Here is a 7,527-nt window from a genome sequence, read left to right as displayed (position 1 = left end):
TTAGAGGTTTGACATGGCAATTTGGGAGGCATGATAAGCAAGTGGTAGGCATCGTAGCATAGGCATAGCAAAAGAGCGAGCATCTAGCAAGCAAAGATAGAAGTGATTTCGAGGGTATGATCATCTTGCCTGCAAAGTTGTCAGAGTAGACTTGATCCTCGTAAGAAAACTCAACGGGCTCCTCGTTAGTGAACTCGTCTCCCGGCTCTACCCAAACAATACAAACAAGCAAAAGGAACATAATCAACCACGTGCAGTGCTCAAACAACATGATGCGAACATGGTATGCTATGCGGGATGCGATATGTGATGCATATGCAAGATTTGACAAGGAGTGATTGAACCTGGCCTTAACTTGGAAATCCAAGAGTGCCACTGGAAAGGTGAGGTGATTTCGGTTGAAATCGATATAAAGATCACCGGAATCGGATGCACGGTTTGGAAATGGCAAGCAAAACAAATATGGCACCGGTCTGCGATAATTAGCAAGTAGCCATCTAAAAGCATCAAGATAATTATGCTACATCACTCACACATGACAACAAAATACATGGCAGAGATCCACTCATGATGCTTGACAAAAGATGAACACTGAGCTACGGCCAATTCATCCATTAACAGGTTCAAACAAGCATGGAAAAAGTGCAAATGATAACAGGTTTCAGATAGTGAAATTAACACAAGTCTGGAATTTAACATCAGGTAGCACACTTTAGAGCATGCAAACTACATGCTACAGGAACTTAACATGGCAAAGCAAGCCATTCCATGAAGCTACTCAAAGCACTTAACAAAAGCGCCTTAGTGACCTTGAGCCAAAAGGGGTCAGAAAATACAATTGCAAGCATGTGAACATGGCAAAAACATAATCAGACTACAAACTTAGTGAAAAACTGGAGCATGCAAATCAGCTAGCGAGTAGGCATGTTCACGAGCTCGATGCACACACTACAGAGCATGGCATGACAAACTAAGCATACACCCATCAAGAATACATATCATATAAGATAGAAATGGCAAGAACAACAACATAGCATGAACGGATCAAAAACAATATCCTCGGCAAAATCGCTAACAAGTCAACAATCTGCCAAGAATCACGAAATAGCAAAAGTAGAGCTCGACTGACTCAAGCTAGGGTGCTCCATAAATGCAAACAAAGACATGGATGGGTAGAGAGCCACAATGTTAACAAATCATCCTTACTGATCATCCTCAAAAGAGGCACGGATCACTAGGAAACAACATGAACATATGGCATAAATACAAAATCAGGACAAGGACTTAGTGAAATTCTAAGTCCCTGAAATCAGCATTACCGAGTACGCTACTTTGCAAGCTTGTGCTAGTCACCACGCATATCACAAAAATACATGGTAAGCACCTCTGTAAAGATGGCATGGCATATAACAAAACTCATATAGAGCTCAGGAGCATATCATGCACACATTAATCATGGCAAAAATGACAAATATCTATTTGATGAAACAGATCTGGCAATTTTATCACATAGCCCTCTTCTAACAGCATTTCGGGCATCAAGATGAGCTCAAATGAAAATGGTGCAATGAGACAAAATGATGTACTCATTGAGACGAACATTTTGATATGCTACACGCGCAAATCGGAGCTACAGATGTATAGATACAACATGATGAAAATCACAAAAAACTAGGGTTTCGGGGGAAAGTCAACCTAGGTGCAATTCCAGATCCAGATCCGGATCGGTGCGGATTACGAGCTTCATCGGGGTTCCTGTTCGCCAGAGTGGACGAAGCTCACCGGAGTTGCGAGGAAGCCGGGGCGGAGGAAGAGGAAGCCGGGGCGGACGGCGAGGGGTGGCGCTCGGCCGGAGCGCTGCGGCGGCCGGCGGCGAGGTCGCTCGCGGCGGTCGGTGACAGAGGCGGCGGGGCGGCGAGAGGAGGCGGCGGGGCGCTGGGTCGCCGCGGGCGATGAAGAAGATGGCGCGGGCGGCGGGAGGAGATGGGCCGGGGAGGGCCCGCCGTGGGCTCTCCGGGCCTCGGCGTGGGGACGGCCGGTGGCGCCACGTGTCCGGCTGGAAACGGACACGTTCGACGGCGGCGCGAGCGGATCTAGGGTTTTAGGGGGTGTTTTGACCCGGAATTTTTGGAGGAGGAGCTATAAATAGAGGTAGGAGGAGCTAGGAGACCCCAAATGAGGTGCGGTTTTCGGCCACACGATCGTGATCGAATGCTCTAGACGATGGGAGAGGTTTTGGTGGGTTTTGGGTCAAATTGGAAGGGTGTTGGGCTGCAACACAAATGAGGCATTCTCGGTCCCTCAGTTAACCGTTGGAGTATCAAACGAAGTCCAAATGGCACGAAACTTGACAGGCGGTCTACCGGTAGTAAACCAAGGCCGCTTGGCAAGTCTCGGTCCAATCCAGAAATGTTTAACCCCCACACACGAAAGGAGGTAGAAAGGGGCACCGGAGGAGATAGGAGCGCCGGAATGCAAAACGGACAACGGGGAAAATGCTCGAATGCATGAGACGAACACGTATGCAAATGCAATGCACATGATGAAATGATATGAGATGCATGACAAAGGCAACAACACACGGAGACAAAAAACCTGAACCCGAGGAAAATAAAATAACTTAGGCCGGAAACGGCAAGAGTTGGGACACATATAAGGTAAATTACATCTGGGGTGTTACAATAACACAGTAGATCCAGCGTTCAGAGAGAGTTTCGATGAAGGCTTCGATGAAAATGTTGGTCAGCAGCTGGTTGCCTCAACAGATGATGAAAATGATGGTCAACAGCTGGTTCCATCAGATGAGGATTTTGACGAGGTTCCAAATGATGACGGTCAACAGCCGCATGATTTTGACGATGATCCAAAATATGCTCCAAATAATGATTCAAGTGAGGCTCCAAATGGTGATCCAAGTGAGGCTCCAAATGGTGATCATGGTGATCCAAGTGAGGCTCCAAATGATGATCCAAGTGAGGCTCCAAATGGTGACCAACCTTCTGTTGTTGTGAGTTCTGCTAGGTATGTAAATCTTGCAAGGGTCAAATACTACTGTACATCTATCACTTGACATGATCTCATTACCGTTTATGTTTTGCACAGCTCTATGATAGGTTTGAAGAAGACGCGCAAGGTATCGACAACCAAGAGAAGAAGAGAAGAAGCAATGAGCACAAGGTGCACGAGGAGCAAAGTGATGGCAAGAAGCTCAAGGAACAGACAGAAGCCCCAACTCTATCTATGAATAATTATGAAACATTATGAATAAGGGATGATGTTGTATTATGAAACATTTATCACTTGACATGTTGTATTTCTGTTGGATGATGTTGGACCTATGTTAGAAGTATGTTTGACATGATGTTTAAATATCTGTTGGATGATGTTTGAATGAGCACGTGGTTTTTCCATTTTTTTGATTTTTTTGAATTTTGTTTTGCTCATTTAAATTCTGATCAAACCTAACTTTGACCAAGATTTAAACCAGTCTAAAACATCAAAATGAAAAACTAAGCCCGGATACTTCTTAATCAATCCAAAATGAAGCTGTGGTGAGGTTTTTGAAATTTTCATGAAAAATGTGCTAAAAAGAGGGGTCCAAAGGTAGGGTAAACGGCCTCATTTCTAAGCAAGGTTTTTTTCGACCTTGTCTAAATCAGCCAAATAACTTTCCTACACATATATTCTATGTGTACAGACTATGTGCGCTGGTTTTTCCATTTTTTGATTTTTTTAATTTGTTTTGCTCATTTGAGTTCTGGTCAAACTTAACTTTGACCAAGATTTAAACAAGTCTAAAACATCAAAATGAAAAACTAAGCTTGGATCCTTCTTAGTCACTCCAAAATGAAGCTGTGGTGAGCTTTTTGAAATTTTCATGTTCATTTCCTATCGGGGATATACCCCGCGGTATGACCCGGCTGGATGTATAACCCTGCCGGACTTGGTGACTCACTAATGACCCGCCCTGACTGGACGACACACTAAGTGACCCGCCCGATCCTGGCGACTTATGGGTGACCTGGCAAGCGAATCAGAGGAGCGACAAGACCCGGGGGCCCAGGAGGCTCAAGGCCCAGAAGGCCGGCTTACGTTATGGTAGGCCGGCTTAAGACAGAAGGCATGAGGAATATTTCCTTTACGAGGAAGCAAGACTTGTACTTGTATCCGACTTGTAATAGAGAATAAGTTAGTTCTAATCCTAATAGGACTCCACATGTAACCCGCCCCTCTAACTTATATAAGGAGGGGCAGGGCTCCCCAAGAGGGACAAGCAACAAGAAACAATATCTAGGGCTAGACACAAAGAGGAGAGCCGGCTTACGGCGACTTCCTCATAATCATAATGAGACCTAGCCACAAACAACATGTAGGGTTATTACCGGATGATGTTTCCCGGGGCCCGAAGCTGTCTAAATCCTCGTCTTGTGTGTTGCATCTCTCGATGTCGCTCAACCCCTTCAAGCTACCACGTAGATGCGTTGGCCTCACGACTAAGTCCTTACACTAGGACATCTACCGTGACAATTCCACGACAGTTGGCGCCCACCGTGGGGCCTGCGCACGGTGATGCTGAGTTTTGAAGGAATCTTTTTTAGGGTTCGAGAAGCTCGCAATTGATCTGATGAAAAGAGTCGGCACGGAACGATCGTAGAAGAAAGCCTGCCGCCGGACAACCTTGGGTAGAGCCGGCACAGCCATCGTTCTGTGAATCGAGATTGTAACTAATTTTGGAGTTGGCAGATACGGGATCCGAGTTCGGGAAAACTAGGGTTGGAGCGTTCTGTGAGCCACCGGCGCCGTAAACCTGGTGATCCATCAATCCGAAGCAAGATTGTTTTTCTGCCTTGTCAGACGTTATCGAGACCGACAAATATTTCTTCTGCTGATTCAACTCGTACACGGCAGCAGAGGTTAGCCCCAATTCGGTTTCCTATGCAATCAAACCATCAGGATTACCTGCGCTGTGTCTTGGTTAGTTGTCAAATCACCGAGACAGTCAAATTCTACTACGGTGCACTGTTTTGCTGATTTAAAACTCCGAGGCATCAAATCATAAGTTGCTGGTACTACAACATGTTGGGTAAAGGCCAAAGATAATTTCATCAACCACAAGTACTACTTGGTGATCACGTGGGTTCTCAAAGGTGTGCATTGTTTCATGCACATATACCACGTTCGTCTTGGCTCCAGCTCATATGCGCGTCAGTGTGTTTTCTGATTAATGGAAAGTCAAACTAGCACGGCACCACAGCGGACCTACGGCGTGGGAGTAAGAATCAGTGGCGGCAGGATCCGCCGCAGCAGCAGTGCACTCCTGAGAGCCGCTACCCTGGTTTGCCTCTGAATCGCCAGCTGCCACACCGAGCCGCCTCAAAACCGCCACGCCACGCGCCGCATCAACTGCAGCAGGGGTGAGCCGCCGCCGTCTTAGCACGCTGCCGCTGCAGCTGTTGAGCCGCTGTACTACCGCTGACGTCGCGCCAAATTGTCCACTGCTGAGTTCTTGAGCCACCGTGCCTGTGGCCTCTGGGCTGCCGGGTTCGCCCCGCGTGGAGGCACAGGCGTGAAAGAAAGAAAAATTGTTGTGGCCATAGGATAATGGAGCAGTGCATGCATGCATGTATGTGTTGGTTCGAGGACATCAACCCAAGGGGGACGTGGTGCTGCAATTGTTTTGTTGTCATATAAAAGAGAAAAGGGGACGTTTGTTTGTGCTGTGCCACCCAATAGAACCGGCTACATACGCGCCGCGTTGAGTCACCTCTGCCGTGTTGAGTCGCCGGAGACGCCAGTCTTCTCGAACCGCCGGGATTATATTAAGTCACCGTTTTACCTGAGCCATTTCTGTCACGACGAACGGGTCATCGGTCGACCGAGTAAATCAGGTGATATCAGTTTAAGTTTATTTTATTAAACATATTGTTTTCATCAAAAAACAATTACTTTGGTCTGTATATTTTTATGTGCAGCAAAGGTGGTGCCATGTTGTGCCTATGAAGTGTACGTCAGCACCATCATGCACCAGCTTCTGCGCCCGCTTACTGATGGAACAGGTGTGCGCAAGTCACCGCCCGTGCAGCTTAATCTACATCAACCCGCCGGAGCCGCATTGAGCCGCCCTTGCCGCGTTGAACCACCGGGGTTATATTAAGTGGTTGGTCTGCCTGAGCCGCCGGACTATATTGAGTTGCTGGTCTGCCTGAGCCACCTCTGTCGCGATAAATGGATCATCCGTCGTCCAAACAAATCAGGTGATATCCATCCAAGTTTGTTTTATTAGCACATGTTGTTTTTGTCAAAGAACAAGTTTATCTTTGCCTTGGTCTGCAATATTGTTTATGCAGGGCAATTATTTATGACAAAAAGTGATATTATACCGCAGAGATGGAGGCACGCCAACATCTTTTGGCACAGGTGGTCATCGTTACTCAACGGACTCCGCACCGGCTTACAACACCGTGGCCGTCTCTCGTGACCGCGCTGGCTTACAACACCGTGGCTGTCTCTGGCGACCACGCCGTCTAACAATAAGGAAGACAACTTGCCCGTTCGCACCGGCTTACAACGCCACGGCCGGTTCATCTGTCTGTGCCGCCTCAGATGTTGCAGTCGTCTTTACCGTCCGTCTCTCGCGGCCTGGTCTACATCGACACACCGAGCCGCACTTGTCTGGATGAGCTGTTTATTGAGTATGAGCAAGTCACTACTTGGGAAGCCCGGTTTTCTTCCAACAAATTAGAGGCAAATTATCATATATTATCAGCCGCCGTCTGCACTGGATGGTTCAATGGGCAGGTGCACAAGTCACCGCCACTACAGTTTGGTTAACTTCAAACAGCAAGTTGGAAGGAACCATTGGCCGAGTTGCTGACATGGCTCATATGGGATCATTTATAACCCGCCGCAGTCACCTCAACCTTCTGTGGATTTACATCGCGCTATCAACGCCAATGATATGTACCTTCTGCTATGGTCAAATATGGAGAATCTCAAGCCAACTCCTCGAGTCGTCTTGAGACTCGGGGGCTACAATGGTATGACTCGGCAAAATTAGCCGGTTTCAATAAATTCAAGAACTCTAGGTCATTGAAGGGAAAAATAACCCGTCCCCCGAGATTACTGCTAGATTGATGAAAATTTCAAAGCCATCAGAAGATTTCTGGCTCAAAATAAGGATTCTGGTTTAAAATCCGGCCCAAGGTAAATTTGTCCCTCACAAATTTTTGAAGCTCTCAAATCCGGTTCAAAATCCGGCTCAAGGTAAATTTGTCCCTCACAAATTTTGAAGCTTTCAAATCCGGTTTAAAGTTCCGGTTCGAAAAGAATTAATCTCTCATAAGTTCGAGTTCTAAGAAAAATTAAAGGTTGCCAAAAAGAATTTGCTGCCATGATGGGCGGTTTAAACATAGGTATCCTGCCTTACGGCTTATTTTATTATGGTCACTTGGGGGCTTCCTGCTCATCGGGCATAGCTATCAATACCCTCTTGATCGGCGTAATGCCAAAACTTATATGGTCACTTGG

The sequence above is a fragment of the Triticum dicoccoides genome, chromosome 1A (genome assembly GCF_002162155.2).
Source record: "Triticum dicoccoides isolate Atlit2015 ecotype Zavitan chromosome 1A, WEW_v2.0, whole genome shotgun sequence".
NCBI lineage: Eukaryota > Viridiplantae > Streptophyta > Magnoliopsida > Poales > Poaceae > Triticum > Triticum dicoccoides.
The sequence above is the reverse complement of the archived record's forward strand: the minus strand, read 5'-3'. Positions refer to the sequence as shown.